The 25,302-nt window shown below is 42.2% G+C and overlaps 1 long non-coding RNA gene across 1 annotated transcript; it reads left to right on the forward strand.

Moving 5' to 3' along the window:
* The first annotated feature begins 435 nt into the window (after positions 1–435).
* On the forward strand, positions 436–7,179 carry LOC135301535 (uncharacterized). Its single transcript, XR_010363285.1, has 3 exons — positions 436–1,203; positions 3,457–3,683; positions 7,012–7,179. It is a non-coding gene; the product is annotated as an uncharacterized LOC135301535 (long non-coding RNA).
* The last annotated feature ends 18,123 nt before the right edge of the window (positions 7,180–25,302 follow it).

Raw genomic sequence — 25,302 nt, forward strand, 5'->3', positions numbered from 1 at the left:
TCATAGAATGTGAAAAAGATAAAAACTAAAACTTGAGGCATCAGCACAAAGGAGCTGGTCAGGGAGATATGAACAGGCATCCACCAGCAAGGCAGGGGGAGCTGGGAATCTCCAGGGAGACTTGGATTCAGACAGATTTTTCCAGCATTTTAGCTGAACTAAAAGCCCTCAAGGCCACAGGTTTGGCCACAGGTACATCCTCAAGAGCCAGCCCTGGCTCCCTGAGCAGTCCATAGGGCAGATGCCTCCAGTTGGACATAAACACATCTCTGTCTGGAGCAAGGGCTGGTCTACCCACAACACGGTCACTGGCAGCAGCTTGTAATTGGCTGCTCAACAGGAATCATCCATACATAGAAAACAAGTTTACATTTCTTTTTCCTGCCTATTAGCAAGCATTCCCAGTCACATTCTAGAAAATAATTCTAAAGTTCAGGCATCCTGTTAAAAAACTGTCAGCTGTGAGCTCTTTAACATTTTCTCTTCAGGCATCCATAAATATTCAGTGCTCTTGTACTGAAGGGCAGTTCTTTTAGACTTAAGGGTGTCTTGACATCTTTAAAATCTAAAATCTGCCGAAAGTACTGGTGACCTTGTCACTTCCAGACCCGTGGAGAAAGGTAGATGTTCAGTCCAAGGTCCTTGTTGCAGCAAACATGGTTCCAGACTTAATGGGGAAAGCACAAAGTAAAAGCAGGAACAAAAATATACTTTTCATGGTCACATTTGGGGTGTGACTGCAGGAACATCTGAGCTGCCATGAAAAGGCAGGATCTGTCACACACTTTCTTCTCATTTCCTCTTTCCTGCTGCCAGATCTTCTGTCTTCTTTCCTGCTCTGCCTCCCCTTTGTATTGAAGCTGTTGCTTATCAGAGTGCTCTGGTCCTGCTTAGCTTGTTGAACTAAATGGAAAACACTTCATTATCCCTTTTTTTGGAAGGAGAGATGGAGGGGAAGGTTCATTTTTTGCCAGGCTAGGGAGTTGTGCTGGCCCTCAGCATCATCTGATGAGCTGGCAAAATACATACAACGTCAGCATGTGACCAGAGATGGCAAAAAGAGAAAAATCTGGGGGTGTGGAATGGGAAATTTACTTTGTCCTGTGCAATTTTAACTTCTGATTTGTGGATTTCTTCCCCTGAAACTGTATTTACTGCTGTGAGAATCCCTTGACTTGCACAGAGTGGAGCCTTGGACAAAAGGTGAGGTTTGCCTTTTCCATCTGCAGGTTCTGATCAGAAAAAGCAGTTTGCCCTCAGAGCAGTAATTGGAATAAATCTCCATGGAGAAGGCAGCAGAGCCCTCAGCAAAAGGACAGCAATTAGTCTCTGATCTTCCTTTGCTTTGGGATGAGGTCACTTATGAGCACTGATGAAGCTATGGACAACACCATCCATCCACAGAAAAAAGATTTGTCCTGATTTGATGTTTCATACCAACCAAAAGAAGATGCTATTGTATTTGTGGGGTGCCCGGATGAAGGAAGGAATTATGAATCTGACTCCATGTTCTCAGAAGGCTAATTTATTAATACGGTTTTATGATACCGTAATATATTAAAGAATACTAAACTATAGTACACTAAAGAATACAGAAAGGATACTTACAGAAGGCTAAAAGAGATAATAATAAAAACTCGTGACTCTCTCCAGAGCCCTGACACAGTCTGACCATGATTGGTCATTAAGTCAAAACAATTCACATGAAACCAATGAAATAATCACCTGTTGGATAAACAATCTCCAAACATATTCCAAAGCAGCAAAACACAGGAGAAGCAATGAGATAATATTGTTTTCTTTTTTCTCTGGGGCTTCTCAACTTCCCAGGAGAAAAATCCCGGGCAAAGGGATTTTTCAGAAAATATGAATGTGACAGATGCACCTTTTCTGTTTGCTTTGGGGGTTTTTTTGTGTGTGTGTTTCATTGTATGAATGTGTGTCAGGGGGGTTGTTTGCTTTTGTTTGGGTTTTTGTTTGGGTTTCTGTTTTTGGTCACTGCATCAGTTGTCTCAGAGATTGGACTTTGGGCCCTGTCTGCAGGAAGGAGGTGGCACCTGGATCCCAGAGAAAGCTGGAACCCATGAAGTTCCTCTCGGGGGGTTGACACAGACTTCCTAAACGCCAGCCTTTTTAAAGTAAACTGTAAAAGCTGATTCTTACCACATTTCTTAACCTCACATTTTTCTGTTTCATTGCACCACATTAAGGAGACATTCCTACTCCTACAATGCTCCATGGAATTACACACAGGATTCCCATCCTGGTAAACCAAAGAGACAAAGTTTTTTACTCAACAAAGTTAATGTGAAAAGAGAGTTTTCTGGTTTCTCTGTAGAATGGGACTGGTGGCAAGCTCTCCTTTGATTTACAGACGTTGTACCCAGAAAATCCTTCCTGGAGAATGGGAAGTAAATTCTGATCAGCCTGATACACTCTCCTTCCTCTCAGTTTGTATACCCAGCTCAACAGGAGGAAAAGAACTGGCTTTAAAATTCAGCAGGTTGTTTCTCCGTTTAAATTGGTGATTTGGATTCCGGTTTGGAGCATAAGGAAGCATAAATTATAACACAAATGAGAATGTGGGAGACAGTGTAGAAAAATTCTATATTAAAAAAAAAAGAAGCAGAGAGGGAGCAACATTTGGGGAATAAAAAGTAGGGCAGATTTTGAAATATTCTCAAAACCATTTAACACCATCTGTCAGGGGTTTGTGTTGCTAGGGATTTATCATCTCCTATCTACAAAATCCTCTGGCTAGTGAAAACAAATTTGGGAAAAGATGATTAAACTTCTCCTACTCTTGGATTCCCAGCCCCACACTGTCACCAACCAACTCATCTTCCCTCATGTGCTGGGAGGAGGCATCCTCTGAATCCATGAGTAACCCTATGGAACAACCAGTAATTTTTAGAAAATCCTAACTAATAGTTGGAACCTCTTTTAAGTTGCCACAGCATAGCTTGATTTGCGGTGCTTACAAAACAACCCCTTCACAAGCCAGGGGTCAGCTGAGCTCTGAGTAAAAATGTTCCTGAGGCAGAGGATTGATTTACAGAGGGGAAACAAATGCACAAACCCAAAAGCATTGGACACAGAAACTCACAGGCAACCCCCAGGGTTTTTTACTGCACATTCTGGAAGCATTTTGACCAAAACCTACCTTGTATATTTTTAAATTCTATTGATCTCACTTGATCTGAAAGTTGGCTTTTCAAAAGTCCAGCTGATAGCAGTCTGAAGTGCTGTTCTATTTGTAAAATGATGATGTTATGAGCAAGTGACAGATATTGCAGATGGGTGTAAGGTGCTGGAAAACCTCCTTGACTAGAAATGGTTAAATACATGCAAATTTCAATATAATTTTTATTTCAAATAAGCAATAGAGTCAGTTCCTAATTGCTGTAACACTGCCTTTGGGGGTGAACTAGAACATTATTTGCTTCCACTCTGTAGGTTTCCCTGCACTCCTCTACGCCTCAGGATAAAACATGAAGTCTCCTTACAGAAGAGCAGAGAAGGAACAACGTTTGGGGAATAAAAAGCATTCCATGGAATCCCGGCCCTAACAAGCTGTAGGAGATGTAAAACCCTCCAGGTCTTCTTTATCCACAGACAAGAATGTAGAGACAGCTACACTAAATATCCCACAGGGGCATTTCTGCAGAATAAAAGGAAAAAAGGTAATTTGTATTCTTGTACATTTCAATGCAATGGAAAATAATTAAAAATTAACTGGGTGTTACCTTTGTGAAAAGCTTGTTTAAATAATCTCGTTTGAAAAAAAAAGTGTTCCAGTCATTTTTTACAGACTCTACCATTTAAGCTGTTCTAATAAACTAGTTATTTCAACTCCTCTTTAGGCATTTAGTATCCTGCTATAAATGTCTTAGAAATGTGCCTTTAGATTGAATGTTGTTCTTGATGTCTTTTTTCCTTTCTGAAAGCAAATTATAGACAACATGCAAATGCAATAATCAGAGAGGGTTTTTAAATAAAAGTGTGTGTGCTGAGACAATTAAATTGTAATTGTCTGATAACAGAGGCTCTGGAATGCCAACTGAATCCCGGGAAGTGCAATGAAGGGAGCAATACAGCCATTAATTATTCTGTGTGCTGGGGAGATGGGCCACAGCTTGCCAAGGGCTGCAGGTTGGTCTGATTAAAGCATGTAAAGGGGGTCAGATCCATGCTCTGTGGTGACATCAGCCCTTCCAGTGACTTGTTTTTAGGGAAAATAAGGCTAAATGTTTGGGATGAGGAGAGGTGGTAGGTAGAAAGGGTCCTAATTTTAGGAAACAGGGAGAATGGAAGTAGGAGACCAAAAAAAGTAGGAGCATAGCACGTGGTGGAGAGGGCTGATCTAAGAAGAGGTGGAAGTGGGAGTGGGTTTCCATCTCTAGATAAATTAAAGACTCTGGATATAATTTTTATTGATGTTTTCCACAGCTAATTTGGGTAAGACCTATTCTCAGTGCATAAGCACATATTGGTATTTCTGGAGATACCAAGCCTTTGCACTCCTGTCTTGCAGTGTGGCCAACAGAGGTTTTCTGCCATTTGGAACCTGAATGTGCCATTCTTGGCTCAGCTGAGATGCTGTTTTGACACCAATGCAAAGGATGAAGTGGTGTGTGTTTGTTTGCCATGAGCCAGACACTCAATGGCTCATTTTTCATTCATTCTGTCTCCAAAGCAAAGCAAAGCTCTGTGTGTGTCAGCCAGACCTTCTTGCTTGGGTATCCCTGACAAATGACAGCTTCAACACAGAACCAATGTGGTTTTTGGTCATAGACAGAGGCTACAGCAATGACACTTTCCCAAAAATGTTGTTCTGGAGTCCACTCAAGGCAAAAAGGACTCCAGGGTATTTTTGACTCAGGTGTGTAATTTTTTTTGAGTGCATACCCTGCCTGGGACTGTGAAAGACCACAGCCCTGGACTGGAGGAGGATTCAACATATATGTGCAGATGAAATAAAGCTGTAGCTTATCTAAAATCCAGAAAGTGAAGGTGAACTTTTTCAATTATTTCTGTAGCCTTACAATGAAATCTCTGGTTCTTTCTTGAGTTAAATGCCAACCAAAGTAGCCAAACATTCCCCGGTGTTTTCTTGCTGTAGAGTCAACAGCAGGCAGCAGAGCCCTGGATGGCTGCAACCACCCAAAATACCCATCCCTTTCTCTTCATCCTGCACATGATCAGAGTGACACGGCAAAGAGGGAGGAACTGGATGTTCTGCATGGCCACCTCTACACACATCCTAGCAGAATTTGTCCAAAAAGTGAAGGCAAATGAAACAGCTTGTCTATTCCATTGATTACAATTTGGAATGCTAGTTCCTAAAATCTCTGAATTTGCTGAACTATTACTAAGTGCTGGGCTCTGGGAAGCTGTCTAAACTCATACGAAAATCACTAAGAATGTAGTTTTAATCCTTTTGGCTCTGATGGCTCAACCCTATTATCTCTAGAGGGTTTAGAATTTAACCTTGAGTTCAAAAGCCTGAAAGAGTCCTAACCAGATGGATAATGAAGAGGTAGACAGATAAGTGCCAATATGGATATAAGCTTTTCTTTAACTTCAAATTGGGCTTTATGAGGAATGCACACCTTAGCAACCCTTTACTCCCACAAAGGGAAGGGTTTGAATGCTGGCTTTTAATAATTCATGCAGCGATTCTTGCTGGATGCCATGTGGGTATGAATTTGCTTTTCTTCCTTATAAAGCTTACATTCAACTGGGAGAAAAAGATCTAATATCTACATGTGTGAGGATTAACCGACGATGGTATTTCTGAGGTGAGAAATCTTATTATTGCCACAGAAAGCATTTATCAAATGGGCTTGAGTTGAGGATTTGAAGCTCCCCACAGCTATGAGAACACTGTGTTGCTCAGACAAATGCTTTTCTCTGACTGCAAAGTAACTCTGATTCATATCTGAGTCCATAACTGTGCTTGGAATATGCTTTTTAAAATGGGGCTTTCAAGTCCCTCTGCTCACCTTACAGAGATCCACATTTCAGTGTTGCTCTGACCCAGCTGTGGCAGTGACAAATCAGTTTCCACAGTCACTTAAGGGAAACTCTCAGTATTGGGCCACTGGCAGACAGAGCTGCTGTGATGCCTTTAATTCAGAAGTAATGGCTTTTGTCCACTGAAAACTGGATCAATGCATTAAACCCTTTTCACTAAAAATCAGAGGATTTCAGTTACTACCCAGCTAGGCAGGAGCTGCTGACTCCAATTTTGCATCACTAAATACAGAGCCTACAATGCTCCCCATAATTCTCTCTTCTACTCCATACATGAAGTCTGCCTTTAGAAAAGGATAAATAAAATCATGAACAGAAAGGGACTGATCACAATAAAACAACTATAAAGTTTCCTTCTCATGCAAAACAAAACTTTTGTTTTCCTCTCTCTGAAGGATGTGCCATAGAAGAAACATCAACAACGAAAATATGTAAAATGCAGAAACATGGACTTTCTTTTATATGGGGTTTTCATGATTCAGTATTTTTTTTCAGCTTTGGTAACTGAGGAATGGAAAAGTTTTGGGGAGAGGCACCACCAAAACAGTTAAAAATTAGGAACACATTTAATTTCAAGATTCAAATTGCTGTTTCTGATAAGGCCTGGTTATATTGTTCTCACTAACCCAGATCAATTATGTCACTCAAAGGCAAACAGGGTTTCTCCTCAACAAAGTAAAGACAAAGTAAAGACATTTGATAGGAAATCCTAAAAACATTTTGGATATTATCAGTTGTGGGCTGTTTCAGGAACTACTTTGTGCTGTGATTCCCCTAATAATTCCCATTATTTTTCTGCCTGCCTCTGTTCGCTAACAACTTTTTTTCATGTCTCATCTTTGATTACATAAAAGTTGGTAATCTTAAAATTATGAGCAGTTCTTCCAAAGTCTGAAGCTCCACTCAACCAAGATATCCAAGTCTTTGTTGACAAGACAGAAACATCCCTACATGCAGTCCATGTTGTTTCTACAGGAGCTGGATGAGGAATACCTCTGTGGATGTGACACTAAGTGAATTTTCCAGGGCATCCCCCTCAAGAAGGGATTTGAAAATGGCTATCTGGATGTCAAGCGGTCATGGTAAGCCTTGGATTTGCCTTCCTTCTACCCAACAGCATCATCCATGGTAGAAATGAAACATCCTCAGTGCACTGCGGGAATTGGACTAACCTGCAAATAAACACATTTGCCCTTAAACTCCTGACCTTTGTCTCTGAAAATGCAAACTTACCTTGAAATTACAACAGTAATGCCTCAGGGTTTAGCTTTTCTATTTTTCACATTCTGTGCTGCTTTAGTGTGTGGGTCTGGGTTCATATTATGGGATGGTGAGCTGTGTGCACAGAGCAGGGAGACAAAACAATTCCTGCTCCAGCTGGGCACCAAGGACAAATGATCCCAATCCCAGCCCAGGAGCACAAACCCCGTGGGCTGCAGAGAGAAAAACAAGGATGGGAGTGCAGGGGCTGCAGTGGGGTTGGACACTGAACTGCAATGTGCACATGGAGCAGAGCTGAGCCCAGGGAGAGACCCCGGCAGCGCTCGTGCATTTTGGGGCCATTTGGGTTCATCTTGGGTTCATTTTGGGACCATTTGGGTTCATCTTGGGTTCATTTTGGGGCCATTTGGGTTCATCTTGGGAGCAGCCCTGGCTGGGCTCTGGTGCTGCCCAAGGTGAATCCATTGAGACCTTTTAATAAATTTCTGCTTTATTCTGTAACTCCATCTAGCCTCTGTTCTAGGTCAGCCTTCATAAGACATCAACAGAAACCAAGCCTGGCTGGTGCCTCATTTTGCAGTGGGAACTTTTTGAATAATTTCTTCCCACTCATTTGAGGGGACCTTGGAGCATCTCCAGTCATTGAGTCAGATGGACACAATCACATATAAAGAGTTGCATGTAAAGTGGCAGATGTAGCTTCTGTGGCAGAGATCTTATATCTTGTTAGTGCATATGAACCCTCCCAGAAATAGCTTTTCACAATTAGTTCACCAATGTGGGAATTCCCAAAGCTTGAGCACTGATTATCTACATGATCTGATGCAGCATCATATCTCTTGTCCCTAATCCACTTGTGCTTTTTTATTTATCTGATGTGCACCTACACAGCCAACATAAGAGACTGATAGCTGAGAGCTGCAGGTAATCATGGGACAACCCAAATTTAATTAAGAGGTATTTGTGTATTCAATTACTCATGTTCAGAAGTTTATAGAAGATCAAGGCTTAGTATTGTACCCACGGCCTTTATATTCACTGCATGGGTAGTAACAAAAAGACAATACTCTTTGTCCAAGTTGCAAGGTTTCTGCCAATATTTGCCATCTGGGACACATTCCCTATCTTTGCTCTTGCCTTTGTGTCTGAAGTAGCATCATCTAAATGGCAAGACACGTTGCAGTCACACATGCTTAGTGTTTGCTGCTTGGCTGATGTTCAGACTCCATGGAGAAATGCTCATAAAAGTTGTCCTGATCAAAGGACAACAGCAACAAAACTTTGCAGATGTGTTAAGGACATATCTAGGGCTGGGCAAAGAGTTAAAGTAATTTGAAGGCAGTGACTTTAATGGATCCATTCTGTGTGGATACTGGCTGGGATGAATCTGCTTCCATGAACACTTTAAAAGTTAAAATGTTTAATTTGCTCTTGCTGGAGCACAGTGGGATTATGTCTATGCAGTTGTATCAAAATTCTGTGGGGGAGTTTTTAGGTTGAACCTCTCAGTTTGTTACCTGTCCTGCAGTCCCTGACAATGATCCTACAGCTTCATGGAGACCAGGAATTTACTCTGAGACAGCAAGAAAAATACTAGGGTCTTCTCAGAGGCCAAAATTTATGTATTTATTAAAATCAAGTGATTTTTTTTCTACCTTGCTCCTGTCTAGCATGCTCCTTCCTCTCCTGGAGCAGGAGCAGGTACAAAGGGACACACACCAAACCCCATTGCTCTTCCCAGCACTAAGGATGCACTGCTGTGCTCCAAAAGTACCAGGAGCAGCACAAGACCATTGTCAAGGAGAATTAGGTTTATTGTCAAGAAGAATTAGGTTATTCTGGTCCAGGACATCAGCACTGCAGATGCCACTTAAACTTTGCACTGAACTCTCAGCAGTGAAAAGGATTGATGTGATTTGCAGCCAACCTCTCCTGCCTAAGTTTGCTACAGCAAATCACAGCTGGAGTAATATTAAAGTCAAATAATAAGAATTAATTTTTATAGCATTGCAATATTTCACCCCACCTGCAATTCTTATGAAGTTTATAGCACAATTGTCCTAAAAGTACCTCTTTTAAGGAAAAGTAACATTAAAAATAAAGCAAAAAATCTTTTTGTAAAAGACCTCATTGGCTTCCTCTTTGGTTTAGATCATCCCCTGAAAACTCAAATTCCTTGGAAGCTGGCAGCTCTCTCTGGTTCATGTACATTCTGTTTCTAACAAGGCAAAACCTCTAAAACCCTCGCCATTTCCAGGTGAAGTGTCCAGGTGGATGGATGGCCCACGGGGGAGCAGCAATGTCCATGGGAGTGCTCTGGTTTGATGTGGTTGTTACAGCTGGCAGTAAGGCTTAGTGAGAGACAGGCACACCGTGTCTGCCTTCTAACCCCACTTAAATTAAGTTAAACACTCCTCTCCAGTTTCCAGATTCTTTCCTGACTACTGCTTATGAATCCTACAGCCAGAAATTAAGTGAAAACCACAATAATGCCCTTAAAAATCTCATTGCTTGAATTCAGGTATTATTTTTGAAGGTGTAGAGGTTGAATGTGGGAAGAGCTGTTCCCTTTCTATTTCTTCTTTTTCTGTGGATGTAAAAAAAAAAAGACAGAAATAACATCTCCTGTCACCCAGGCCTCACCCATGCTGGATACACTCTTATCTTTTCAAAAGCCATCTCATAGCAACTGATGGTCCTCTTGCTGGCCTTGAGCAGCATTTCAGGAGCAATTAAAATGCTTGGGGATGTGTCTGGGGGAGAAAAAGTTCCTCTGGTCTCTCTTTAAATGAAGCTGCTATTCATTCACCAACATTTCTAATTACCAGCACAATAATTGAAATACTGGAGTAATCTATTTCAGGGAGGAGAGCAGGGGCCAGGGTGATTTTGTTAAAGCAGGGGGTGGGAAACTGGTGCCAATGACAGCTGAGCAAAGGCTTGGACTCGATGATCTTGAAGGTCTCTTCCAACCCAGGGAATCTGTGATTCTGTGAAAGATAGCTCAGCTTGGAGGGATGCAGGCAAAGATGGAGAGGAGACAAAGGAATGGTGCAGGCACAGCCAGGAAGTGGATGGAGGTTTGAAATAATTATCTTTATTCCACAGCAGACATCTGGGGTCATCTTTGCCTGTGAAGCCTCAGGGACACTGGTTCCTTCACAGGGATGTCTGTAACCCAGTTGGCCTTGGTGGAAAATGGCATTTCATCAGAATGAGAGATGGAAGAACAGGCTCTGGATGCTCTCAGGTCTCATGATCCTGTTGGTAGTGAGGACTCAGGAGCTATGGGTCAGGGAAAGCCCCTTCTTTTGTCTCTCCACTGTTCTGTTCCCCCCACCCTTCTTGACAGGCTGGTGACTCTAGGGCCAGTTCCCAAGGCTCTTCTCATGAGAGAAACAACAGCACAGACATTGGTGGAGGTTTGGGTGCACTCCCTTTCTCCTCCTCCTCCTCCTCCTGCCAGGTTTGGGCTCTTCACAGTCTCCTTCCATGTCCCTGATCATTCCAAGGCCCAGACATCCTCACACAAAACACACAGATGTGTGGTTCTGCAGCCAGCTGGGAAGAAGGAGATTGCTGGTGGGATGTTGGATAGTGGTTTCCACTTAATTTCTGGGTGTAGGATCCATAGGAAAACAGTCAGAAATCACCCCTACCCTGGAGAGACAAAACAGAGGACCTGGGAGCAGGCAGCAGACATGACAACTGCATTGTTGTCACCCTGGTATTACTTTTATTCGCAAACTTTTTGCACTATTTGCCCTTTTGGGGGGTCTCTCTGTTGAAACTGAGATTCACCATGTCAGTTGCTGCTTCTTGTTGCTGCAAAGTCCTTGAGTGGGTCACATGAATGTCCTCCCACAGCCATAGCAATCAAGCATCTGCTGCAGAAGTTCAGGATGGGGTTGAGTTCATGAATTCAGACATCAAGCTTGAGAGGACATGAGTGTGGCAGAGTAAATGACGGCCTGAGGTGAGTCTGGATGATCAGATGTGCTGAAGAACCAGCAAGAGTAGAGATTTTTGCCTTACCTCGTTATCTCACCTGTCACCCGCTCCCACCAACACCACCTACACAAGTTCTCAACTTTTATTCCCAGCAGGGAAGTCACTGCTGGTCCAGGCAAAGGTTGTGTCAGTTCCCATGTCTGTACAAACTGGAGGATTCAGGACTTGTCACTCCATGAACGAGGTACGAGGCACTGCCAATGACGTCAAGCACATCTGTAGGGGCAACTTGAGATTTTACAGCCTGCCAAGATAAGGAACAAATGTCTCACTGCACACAGACACTGCTCCCCTCTGCACATCTTACCTGGGTCTTAGCCTTGAGCTAACTTCAGTCTTCTCAATTCATTGAGGCTGAAACCCATGGCTGGAAAAATTTGAGTTCTGAGAAAGGTTTGGGTGGGTGTTGTAAAAACAGACTGACATATGTATTCCCTTTCTCTAAAGGCTTAAAATCTTAATGGAAACACAGCAGAACAAGAGGCTACAGACAGAGACAAGAGTGCTGTGGATGTCAGGCCGATTGAAATGTCTTACAGGAATAGGTTTTGACAGCTGATCTTGCTCATCCTTCCCTTGAGATGTGTCGAGCTGGTGAGATGAGAGGTTCTCAGGTGGATAGTAGATGTGGCACAGTGAGACAGGAGTCACTTCACAGCAACATGCCCCGAGGCCATGCCCTGACTGTGCACACTGACAGCAGAGCTTCTCTGAGCAGCCAGAAACATTTTCCATGTCATCAGTAATACCAAGATAACCATTAACCGTGTCCAGGTCCTAACCTTGAGAGCAATCAATGTGTCCGTGTCTGTTCCCATGGTCTAACTCCAGGCCTGGCATTGATATGGAATATAAGTATTTTGTTCCCCATCACATCTTTGACTGCATTGTTTTCCCCCTTTCCCTGTGTCAAATCAGCTATGCAGTTGTAACCCCTACTGGGACAATCTCTCTTTTTTTTTTTTTTTGTAAATTATTAAACTCATACTTGTGTCCAGCTCTAGAGTTTAATATTGCTTGAATGGTAAATGCCCATGAAAATAACCAGGCTCCTTCTTTAGATAAGAGCCAGCTGTGAAGTCTGGATGTTGCTCCAAATATCCCCCTAGTTTGGGTCTGTGCCAAACTGGGGATGTGGTATGAGCTAATCACTCACAGAAATTAGAGGCTGCTCTGAAAGGCAAGTGGTTGTTGTGCTGCATGCACAATATTAAGATCTTATCTTGCTTTACAAGCAGACTAAACCCAGAATGAATCAATTATGAGATTAGAATTAATCCAATAATCCTCTGTTCTTCTGTGCCTGGAATCAGATGGTGCATCTGTAAAGATAGTGTTAGTTACGGCAAATGAGATCACGCTTGCCCCATTTTATTAAAAGCCTTTCCCAAGCGTTAACAGCTCGGGTGAGAGGTTGAAACAAAATTAAATTGCAATCTCTTCTCTTTGACTGATTGCCATTGTGCACACATCCTTGGCCTCAGCTGCCCAGAGGGGATGGCCAGCACAGGAAGCTGTGACTGTTGGAATGGGATGCGGAGAAGTTCCGCTGAGGGATTTCCACCCCTGGATGTGGCTGCCAGTGTAGCTGGGCTCGTGGCAGGGAGGAAGCCAGAAAGCATTACTGACCTCCTTAATTTCCTCCTGCAAACTCCTCTTCCAATGCTGCAGCTTGGGCTCAGGGCAAAAAAGCTGAAACGTGCCTCCCTGCCCACCACTGGTGCCTCTCACCAACCAGACCTTGCAGTTCTTGTCCTCTCTCCCCTTTTCTGCATGGGTTTTAATTCCCACTTGTCCTGGCCTAAATCTGAATAGTTGCTCTCCTGACCTATATTTTTCATCAGTGACCAAGTACCATTTTGCCATTTATCTGGTTCAACTTTTGTACTTCAAAGCCAGACTTAAGCTTGAGTATTCCTCACACTTCCCTCTCCTTATTTTTTTTTTTTTTTTTTTTTTAAGGAACCAAAATAAACTAAAAAGAAAAGGAGAGTCCAAAGTAAACCTGCTGCAAGCACCTCTAACCACTTCTTATCTGGGCCACCAGGGCTTGAAACATATTTTTTAGTGCTCATATGGCTCTGCCGCTGGATCCTAGACACGGGAACTGTCATGAATGACAATAAGGAGTCCCATGAAATGCACAACACTGAGTACAACCCAGAGGGAGAGATGTGACTTCAATGAGGGAAGAAGAAGATTACTCTTTTATCCATGGTCCTGCCTGTGTGTCCTTCAGGAAGATTGGTCCAGGCCTTTTGCACTGAAGATGGTATTCAAAGTTTGGAGCCTTCTGCTAAGATAAGTGCTCTCCCTCTATCACCTTTCAAATCCAATCTCCAACAGAAGCACTTGTAAAAAATTAATAGCAGTGAATTTTCCTTCCATTCTGCTGAAGGGAATTGGTAAATTTGTTTAGACTTTTCAAAATAACTCCGTCTGAAGCAGAGATACCTGGATGATCCCAGCTTTCACAACTAATATTGTCAAATCTAGGTGCAACTGAAAACAGAAGTTGAAGAAAAGCACTTTTCCTTGTCTTTAGGGCTTATTTGTTGGAATGCACAACTAAATAGCAAAAGCCAAATAGTAACAGGAAGGTCAGGATGAATTCTTCAATATAGAGAGCTAAGTAAGTAAACGTACACCAACAGAGGATTTGGTCCACTGTAATCAATAGAAATTGAAGTGGAGATTTCCAGTTAGTGTGCATTTTAAGCTGCACCCTTGATCTAAATCCCTTCCCTAACACCCTATCTGGAAAAACAAATTGCAGTCCCCAACAGCAAGGTATAAGCAGCAGCCCCATGAATATGTAAAGATCATTCAGATGGTATTTTAGCACAGCATTCAGTAACCATTATCCACAGTTAACTGACTTCACCAGGCTTAAAAACAGGAGTCTTTAATTACAGTCGTTTATATTTCCAAAGATAGACTATAACATATTTATAAACAATCTGTGCACTTGGTGAGTAAATGACACACGGCATGAATCATTCCCTAACAGTTCTTATATAATATTCAAAGTGGGCATGAATGTTTCATGAAGGCACTTCCACTGCTGAACTTCATAGGAAACTGAGCTTTCTTCCTTTCTAGGCTGCCTCTTCTGTTCCTTTTCCTTCTGTGAAAGCCCTGAAAGACTCAATTCCTGCCAGAAACCTTTGGATTTGCCCAGCTGTTTTCAGTGCTGGACTGATGCAAATAAGATTTGGAGCATCTGTGCCAGGAATGCAGAGAGACACACTTTACCACAAAAAATTGCCTCTAAAATACCAAAACTCTTGTGTCTCATGGTGTAGCACCAGTCCCTGACATGTCCCATGGAAATACTGACTTAAACATGTGAGATGTTTAATGTGGCATGGCAGAGATGAGAAAATCAAAGGATGGGAGATGTACTTACAGCCACTCAAGAGGTCTAAAGGTTTATTCATGACTGGGAAACACTGAGGTGAAATTTTTGGTGCAAAATCACTGAGATTTAGCAGTACCTTGAATGGAAGACAGGATTGGACCAAGCTCCATCAATTCTGGACATGGACAAGCCTCCACATAAACCCCAGATCAGGGTTGAATGTGTGGGACAATTTTTGGGCAGTCCAACACCTCTCTAAAACTTCTTCAAAGAAGTAACAGGCAGCTGCAACAGCTTTGTCACAGGCCTGAAGCAAAGAGAATTTTTACTCTGTCTGTGCTTGTCCAGCACAAAGGGAGCCTCCAATGTAACTAGGGCCTCCAATGTGAGATGATGCTATAATAAATATGCAATCTTACTTCCAGAAACTTTCTGCTTTGTCTGTTGCACTTCAAATCCCCATGACTATGGATGCTCACCTCCCTGAACTTTCCAGACAGGTTGGATAATGATTCTTTGTGTGGACAGCAGGGAACATTGATGTGGACAATCCATTGTTAGGTGAGTGGCTTTATTGATACATGACAGCTTGGACAGCAGGGGTTACTGGAGTCATCCTGTTCTGGTTTTGCCATTTTAATTTCTCTGCAAGCCCCAAGGGCTAAATGAAAGCATGAATGAATAAGTAAGAAGATATCCATTTGCAATATGTCCACAATTGTTTTCCTCTGAGCATTTCCTATCCATAGCCAAGTGTCCCAAAATTACACCAGGCAAATTTCACTCACATCTATTCTTCCTTGACTTTCATTAAAACATGCTGTTCATAGCAGCAATAAAGCGTATGGGTTTTAAATGGACCTAGATTTGTATTTTATATAGGCTGCTCAGTTGTTGTTGTTGTAATAAATGACACGAAGACAATTTCAGATTGTTCTGACAAAAATCAGGACTCCTAAGGGGAGTCTGTCTCATGCACATGAAGTTGTAGCTCTGAGCAACCAGCCAGGAAGATGCAATTAATTTCCCCCTCGTGAGTAAAGCCATTATATAAAATACCACAGCTGCCTTGAGGGCCAAATTGAAGGCACTGAATTATGTATTATCAAAACTGACTTTACAATGATGTCTTCATGGGCACTGCTGCTGCTTGTGAATGGAAGGGGAATGGCAGTCAGCTGCCAGGATCTTATTTCCCTCTCGGTCGCTGTAAACAATACTCTGCTCATGTGAAGACCTTGATGAGATGCAGTGACATTGCTCTTTCCCTTGAGGGAGTGGCATGGAAAGGAGAGGCAATCCTGAGAAGCCTGCTTAATTATATTGTGTGCAGTCATAGTTCAGCCCAAGTCCTCTGGTCTTTGCTCAAGACTCAGAGATGCAAAAGTTTTCCAGCCCATTTTCTCCTGTAGGAGCAATGAGGAACATTAAGCACCTAAGGTGAGCTTCTACTTCCAACCTGTTGGAGTCATTTTTTGTCTAGGATGAAGGTCTGAAGCCTCAATACCTCAATTTCTGCTCAGGGAGTCTTAGAATGCCCTGGATGGGAGAGGACCTCAAAGCTCATCCAGTTCCACCCTCTGCCACACCTTCCCTATCCCAGGTTGCTCAGAGCTCCATCCAACCTGACCTTGAACTCTTGCAAGGATGAGGCATCCACAACTTCTCTGGACAACCTGTTCCAATGTCTCATCACCCTCACAATAAAGAATTTCCTCCTGATATCCAGTATAAACCTGCCCTCTTTCAGTTTAAAGCCATTTCCCCTGTCCACACATTCTTCTGTAAATGCAGCATGAGCAGAAAACACCCCCATTAAAAACTGTGTGGAATTTCATCTCCCTTTCACAGCCACCACACTGGCAAGTAATGTGGAAGAATTCCTTGTATTCCATGAGGAAAGGAAGGCAGGAATAGGGGGATTAAGATGGTATCAATGTGTTTGCCAGCCAGGGAAGAGAGTGTGAGATGAGTGTGTAAAGTCCAGCAGGTCACACCAGATCAAAACGGGGTTATTAAGGAGTATTTTCAACTGGACATCCACAAGATACATTTCTACACAGAAAAACTTCCTTAGCATTTTACAAAACCAACACCCTGCATGTTATATTTATCCTTAGAAGCAAACAAGGAACAAAAATTGCAGTGCCTGCAGCGAGATTGGATGGTGGCTCAGTGATAAGGGGGAAGTGGTTTTCATTTTTCATGAGTGTTTTCCCCTCTCCCTGGCTTCTGATCTGAGTCATCACACTGCTGCTGTGAGGCAGGTATTCACATTAAAAGCAATAACAACTTAATTAAACTCCAGGTACTCTGAACTGTTCAAGCACACATAAAAATGGGAAAACATACATATTTCTTTTGGTGATTGGTTGTCAAACATTCATTTGTGATAGAATACATCAGCAGCACAGTGAGACAGGACACATTTTGCTTATCTTACAAATGATGAAAAGCAAATCAAGATTGCTTCTTTCCCTTCAGTCACACATTGTGCCAGACTAAAAGCATCCAGGAAAGGGAGTGAATGTCCACTCCAGCAAAGGGAGCATGGAAACTTTCCTGGTCTGACTCTGAACAAGCACGAGACCTTTCCAAGATGGAATTTGTCCTGAGATTTTCCCATGGAAAGCCTGCGACTATTTAAAATATGTACAACTACCCAATAAAGGAAGCAATTATTCATAACAGAGGAAAAATTATTAAAATCTTTTCAACAAATAACTCCTGACTAGGGAAGTGGGGGATACTTAGGATCAACAAAAATCAGTTCATGGAAGCCCATTCCCTCCAACCTTGCCCCTCTTGCATATGGAGCAGTGTGAATATAGAAAAAAATGGAATATTCAACTCTCTCTGAGGGATTCCCATTTTAGTTTCTTATTCAGATTGTCTGGGCCATTTGCCAACTTCCCTTTGTGCTTCAAAGGCAAAGCCAGAGCTTGCTGTCCTTTCTTCTGGTCCTGAGATGTTCCTGGGAGCTGAGGAAATCCCAGGTGGCAAAGCAGCCTCGCAGGGAGCAGGATGAGTGTGTGTGCAGTGCCCTTGTGAGCTGGGGACAGGTGTGACCCACTGGCACTTCCACACTGAGAGCAAGACTTTTCCTGTCTGGGTTAGAAAGAAATGCTCCTGTTCCCACTTCATTAATCAGGCTGGGAAAATATAGGCCCTTACCAAAAATTTAAATTCACCTGAGCAACAGATTAGCAATGCTGAGCAACACTTTAAATGGCTTTGTCTGAGCCTTTTGGATATAATGTTATGTGGCATTTTCTATCCAGGATCAAACCAATTTATTGGAGCCACAGGCATGGGTTTTCTTTCATATCCAGTAGCCAAAATGCCCTTTTGAACAGTGGTAAATAAGAGCACAGTGTAAATTAACCTCTAGATCTCCTTTATGGATCTTGTTCCAAACACAAGAACATGGTGGTTTGCAACACAGGACTCTCCCCTTCATTTTTAAAAAAATGAAAATACAGAGTAATTTAAAGCTTGAACTAACTTTTGAGGCATTTCTGTTATCTACATGCTAGACAGAAAATTTTCATACAACGGAGGAATTTTCACTGGGGTCACTGCATTTTTTAGCACATCCACCTGCAGCAGAAGTTGATACTGCAGAATGTGGGGCACGACTGAGAGGATGGCTGGCACCCATGGGCTTGGTTTAGTGTGGTAGGCTTGGTTCAGTGGTTTAGGGCAGTAGCAGAGTCAGAATTTATGGAAAGATATCATATCCTAAGATTTACAGCCCCATTTTTGACAAAAGCTTGCAGAAACCTTGCAGTCCTTAAACCCAGTTTTGCTGCTGTGCAAGCCAAAGATCTGGGGAACAAAACTCCTCATGTTTTTATAAGCTACGTGTGAACTTTACCTCATCTAATGCTGACTGCTTGGAAGCTCAGTCCCCACGTGGCTTATGACTCCCTTTGTAATCATCTGTAGGGTGAGACTCGTCTCATACTAATGATATTTTTAGATAAATTGCATGAATCATATTTATAGAAGTATTCTCTTTCCACTGACAATGTAGGTTAGAAAACCAGCTCAGATGGGTCTGTCAACATTGTGACTGGAGGTAGGGAAGACAAATCCCACGCTTTTGTTCCTTCCTTCAGCTCATGAAACAGAGCAGCGGGGTCTGCAGGTAGAATCTGAATGATAAAAATAGCTTTGATTGACTTAACTGAAATGTCAGCCTCTGAAACTTTAGCCTTGCTAATTTGAAAGATGTATCTCATTCTTAAACTGCTGGTCTCACCAAGAACTGGATTCACAGTTATGGTGTAAAAACATCAATAACTAAAGCAGCACCAAAAATTAGCCTGATTAGTTGATGAGGTTTCCTGTGTATTAATTATTCTTATTGTATTTCATGTTGGAAATGCACCTAATCACGGGGAAAAAAGGGAGATTAGGATGCAAAAATGTTGTTGACATGTTTCTCACTGGATGAGTGTTCATCTGTCTTCAACTTCTTGGATTTGCTTCACTTCATCTTATCATAATTTCTCTTAAACAAAGGCTGTATTCTAAATTCCTTTTTCATCTTCCAAGTCCCCCTGCTCCTCAACCACTCTGTTGGCTTCAGTCAGATCACCCTGAGAGTGGTGTACTATGGGAAGGGAGGATGCAGTCTGCTCAGAGTGACTAATTTGGATTTTCAGCTCCTTTCCTGAAGCTTCATTTTTATTTTTTCTCTTTATTCCATTATTCATGTCTCAGTCTGTAGCTACTCCAAAGACTGCATTGTAGTCCCTGACACAGAGATGTATTTTTTGAATGCAATGGGGTCTTTTCTGGGGGATGCTGAGCTGCCCTTTGGAGTTCTGCTATTCTTTGATGATTTGCTGAATCCAATCTCCTTTTGTTCTTCTTTTCTTCCAGTGTGTGCTCACTTCACAGCTGAGCATTTCTGGAACATGGTGCCTTTCCTGCATAAATCCTGCTCCACAGATGTGGTGCTCTGGCATTTTCAGGGGTTGCTGTGGGCACTCAGTCTTTTGTTCTGGTTAGAAATTCCTCACAGCTGACCACTTTGTACCATCACCAGCTCAATCAATAACTAGTACAATTCCTGAGATGTAAAATGAAGGCACTTTTTAACACTGAGGGCACCCTGTCCTCTCCATCCTCCATTTCTACAGTGTTCCCTTTTTGAAGCAATGATAAATTTATTTATTTACTCCAAACAAGAGTTTGTCTTTTTTTAATTTTGTAATGATCCATGCTATGACCCAATTCTGGATGAACTTCACCTGCTTCCTCCCTGACACATGCCTGTCTACTCTGTTTCAAGGAGTGACATATGAGGAGTTAGAATGGGAAAAAGGAAATATTACTTCGAAGGAGATGAAAAAGGATTTAAAACAACCTGCCTCAGCCCCAGCCCAGTCCTTTGGCTTGTTGATCAGTCGGTCCCCACCTGAGTGCATCACTGTGCCCCTGCCTGATAGCAAGATAGCAGGGCTGGGGTCTTATCACTTTGAACTCCCCTCCGTGTCTCTTTCATCTCGGATTTCAAAACCCCTTGAGGCTGCACCACCGACTTTTTTGACACGTCAGCAACTGTTAATGTCTTCAGAAAACAGCCTGGGAACCTGAGAACAGGTGCTCCCACCTCTGACAGCGACTGCAAGCACAGTAACACCCTTCCCCGAGCCTGCAGCCAGCGCAGGAACCCTCTGAAAGTCAGGAAACATGCAGCTCTCCCTAACCCTTGCCATCCTCTTCCTTCCCTCTGGGCTGGAGGCTCTTCCCTCCTCTCTTTGTCTGACACACATTTTGCACAGGGAGCAGAAGTTGATGGTTTAGTTACAGAACAGAGAAGCAATGATATTTTTAGCGTGCCAAAAAAAAAAATTCCTGATTGAATTGTCTATGTGGTACCACTTCAGCACATGGGACTGAAAGCCCTGAATCCAAGGAAGGCTTTTTTCCTTCCTATTATTTCACAATCCGGTGTGAGCAATTCCAAGTCTCAGGGTGCACTGTAAAACTGCACACCTCAGTGCTATGAATCTGGTAAGGCTTCCTGGCTGCACGGGGAGGAAGGATCTGGGTTTGCCAGCCAGGAGGTTTGCTGGAGACACACAGCAGTGGGTGCTGTTATGTGAAATTATCTCACTTTTTAAGAAGATTTGCAGTGGTTGAAAGAGGCAGCAGAGTCTGGCAGCTGTTCATTTTTTGGGCCCAGAAGCCTCTGTCTCACAGCACGGACATCTGAGCTCCAGTGAGTGAGTGTGTTTTGACGAGATGTTAATGGGCTGTGACTCTTCTGTCTCTCTGGATCTGTCAGGTCCTTGTGGAAGGGGTTTAAATGTAAATGAATCCATTTTTAAATTCAGGATCCAGGGAGGTTTATCTTCACCCTGGGGTGTACATGCAGTGTAGGGTACATGAGCAACACTAAATGTTGGTGAAGACAAACTCAGCCTGCTCTTCAGCCCCAACTCCACCACTTACAGGACAGAATAGTTGAATTTCAATGTGAAATAATAGGAAAAATTGATGTGTTTTCATTAATCCCACTTTTCAAAATGTGAGAAAGCTTAACAGAGAGTCCATGACTAAATTAACAGAGGGATAGATAAAATACAGGATTTAAAAGAATGGTCAAAAGAAACGTCTGACAAGATGATAATTCTCAATATTTGCTGTTTCTGTTGTGGCAAAATGGTTGTGGATTGGAAGGAGCAATGAGTAGAGTCTGGCTTCATAAAAATCCTCCTTTGATTATCACATGAGGGAACATCCTCTTGACCACAGGAGGAATCAGTCTGTGGCTTTCTATCTTCATGTCCAACTCACTAAAACAACCCTCTCAATTTTTCATTGAGCATTATTTGATCTTGACCTCCTCGAATGGTCACCACTCTTCAAAAACATTTTATCCCTGAGATTTCCAGGGTTTTTTCTCTATGTACAGTGTGAACCTCAGAGTAATCTCAACCCTGGTCATATCTTTAGAGACAATGGCAAGCTTCAGTTGGAATGTTGGAAAATTCCATTTAAAATTATCTGCAGTGAACACATAAGCATGGAATTACCATTTTTTACTTGTTTGCCATCAGCTCTTCACCTTCTTTTGATGGGACTGGAATCATCAGATCCTCTTGACAAGAGCTGGGAGAAGGGGCAATATTAGGGATTTATACCTCTTGGAGGGCTCCTTCTCCAAATATCCTTGGTGATATCCAAATATCCTTGGTGATATCCTCTCTCTAGTGATATCAAGAAAAGAAGAGTGGTACTTTTTTGTTGGGCAAAACACTCAAAATATTTTAAAAGCTTTCAGGTTTGATATTGTTTTGTTGTTTGATTCATAGAAGTTTTAACAAGATCAGGTCTTCCCATTTTTTAAAAATAAAATATATTAACTGCAAAACGTTTGGCAAATTAGGAAAACAGTTTATGGTTTATCAGATAGAATAACCTGGGAAGATGTCCAGATGCTGTAGAAGTTGTTGGCGCTGCTGCTGCTTCTGTGGACAAGGATCACTGATGAAAATATTTTGTAAAAATGTAATAGGCTGCAGATCATATGGCCTGTTCATAAATGCAATGTAAATACCACAATTATATTGTTTTGATTCATCAAAACAGATTTTGCATGGGATGAAAATTTCACATAAAACCCCAGAATATTTTCCCTGGCTTTTTTCCTTAAGCAGCAGCTTGAAGGAAATAGAATTTTAATGGTATCAAAAATGGAGAGGACATTACTGGGGGGAAGTTAAGTCCTCCACTCTCCCCATGTTAGCAGATCCTCCAAGCAGCTTCATCCACTCATCTGAAAACTTTAGAGTGTCAAAAAAAGGTATCTTTTTTATATGTCAGCCTTGGTTCTCTCATAGAGTCAGGAATATGGAGATCCCTGGCATTTTACAGCACCAGATTATGGGAGGGAGGATGAGGAATTCTTGCTGCTTGTCTTAGAATGTAAACTCTTTGCTTAGGCAGCAGACTGTTATTTTACTTCTGTTTTGGCTATTAGCTTAAAAATTGCATATTTGTGAGACTATCTCTAAAAACAGTGGGCTGGGTCAGAAAACAGATAGAGAATAATCACTAATTAATCAGCCATCAGACTAATAATGGGCCTTCAGTTTTGCCAACAAACCTCGCTAACTAAATCGCACCCTCATTACCAATAACCACCAATTTAGAGTCTGTGTTACTGCACCAGTTTTATTAATGTCACATTCAGGAGGGTACTGTAGCAATAAACTGGCATAAGGCTGTAAAAAGAGAGTTGTTGTACATATTAATAATGTATTTTACAGTGCACTTTAATATTCTGAATCCAAGCTGCCTGGCTTTATAATCAGAAGAGGAAAAAGGCAAGTCGATCAATCATGCTCACCTGATCTGCAGTGGCCACCTAACTCATCACGGTGATATATATGGGCACAATATCTTGTTACAAAAATCTTATTATTAAGCAACACTATTAGTTCTGATTTGTTATAATGCCTTATAATAAGCTTAGTAATAAGTTTCTAAATGATTTATGGGGGCGCTTTTTTAAGCAGGTGGTGTCTGCAGTCTCTGCAGGAGATGGGTTTGGTGGTGGACGAGGAGCTGGGAGGGAAGTGGGGGTCTCTGAGCAAGAGGAGAGCATCCTTTTAATGTTCAGGAAACAATCCTTCTTCTAGGTCTTCTCCATGTCTGAAAAATACCTAAAGCTAAAGCTTCAGAGACCCATGTTGAAAAACAGAGCAGCCAGAAAACTATTTCTGCATTTCCCATTTCTGCCATAGAAGACCCTTGCTTTCACCTTGGATGAGACAGCTGAATCCCAGTTCGAAAATACTAAAATCTGTGTGGTTTAGGGGTTTAGGGACCTCACTGGTTTCAAGTCTTTGTAAACCAAGCATATTTTATAGCATTTGCCTCCAACACCACAGTGCTGAAGGAAGTTGAATTAACAGTTGCAATATACTCAAATGATGAGAGAGCCCAAATAAATACTTGAAAGGAAGAGTCCTCACCTTTCCTCCATAATTCCATGCCTTTATTTGCCCCTATACTGACCAGGAGTGACCAGGAGTGGCCTGAGCTTAGCTGCTACTAAATAAAGCTGACTTTGTGTTCTCTGGGAAAGAAGAACAAAAAGCTCATGGGAACGTTCAATAACAAAGAGACTTGGACAGATTAGATGGCACAACAGCTTGCTCTGACCGTCCCTGGAGCAGAATTTGGGAGCTGGGGTATGGCCACCATGGAATTAAGCCACATCTCTTGACCCAGCTGGTCAGTCCAACAGCACAATGTAAACAGCAGCATCCCTTTGCTCCAAATTTAACATATTCTCATGATGGGATCGGGGGATGAACCAGTCCTGCTAAATCCATGACTATGCTCTTCACCTTCCAGTCTTCCTGGCTTGGAAAAAGATCTCTGGTTCCACTGCCAGTCACAGCTGGAGCATCTATTCCAATGTGTAGCAAATTTTAGGTCAGGGTGATCTGTCAGAGGACAACTGGCCCAGCAGATGGACCACCCAAACCACCCAAAGAGTGAGGAAGAAAATGTTCATCCTTGGGGGATGCACATGGCTCCCCTCACTGCTGTTGCTAAGCTTCAGCTGGGGGTCAGAGACACAAAGGCAGGAGGAGGTGACACAACCAAGCTCCATGAAGGGTAAGTGTGCATTTGCACTTAAAACCTTGACACCCAGCCAAGGGTTTCATTTTCCCCATCGTGAGATGACTGTTCCTGTCTGCCGTGGAACCGATGGGCTTTTAACTGTAGCTGCAGCCACTAATTTAACACAAAGAACAGCATTTCTGTTCCTTTCCAGTGGAACCTGTCATTTGAGCCTAATGACTCTGATTATGGTCCTCACTAGCTGCTGATGGACAGGGCTCTTCCCCTTCCAGCAAGCTGAGGAGCAAAGCCAGGTGACTTCAGCACCAGCGTGAATAAATAACTCTGCTTTCATTACTGTTGTGAAGGTTTCTAACCTGGACTAGGTTTACAAGTAAATTGTCTTCTAATTGTAACCTGGACTAGATTTTCAAGTGAATTGGTTTCTAATTAGAGAAGGGCAGGAGTAAAAGATGCCTGGATTCAAGTCCAGGGATGGACTCTCACTTGGTGTAAAGTGATGTGGTGTAACTTCCATTTGGTGGTGTTTAAGGCTCTATCCTGGTTAAGGACTGCAGAATTCCATGTATGACTAAGATAAAGCAAAGCCCAGCTAAGACAGGCCTTGCCAAGTTTCTTACTGACTTGGCACACTGAAATGTTTATGGAAAAATTACAGAGGTCCTAGTAAATAGAGTTAAAATTCTCTGCTTTATAGTGGAAGTTTGCTGTCCTGTTGCAATCGCACTGAGCAGAATCTAGATGAAAAAATTGCAAAAACATTGCCCAGAGGAAAGTATCAGATAATCACCCTGTAAACATGTGCTTTGTATCACAGTTTAGCTACTTTACACATTAATTTCCCAAGTATTTCTTAATTGCATTGGATAAGTCATGAAAATACCACTCTGAGTGGCTGCAGAGATCACTTCTGTCAGGTTTACCATAATATATCTAAAAATAATTCCCATTCAACTGGCTTGTTTTAACTGAATAACTGAAGTTTGTCTTTTCTATGTTCACATTTCACTGAAGCTCAGATTACAGGAGAGACAATGGTAATATTCTCCAGAGCTGCT

The sequence above is a fragment of the Passer domesticus genome, chromosome 5 (assembly GCF_036417665.1).
Source record: "Passer domesticus isolate bPasDom1 chromosome 5, bPasDom1.hap1, whole genome shotgun sequence".
Lineage (NCBI taxonomy): Eukaryota > Metazoa > Chordata > Aves > Passeriformes > Passeridae > Passer > Passer domesticus.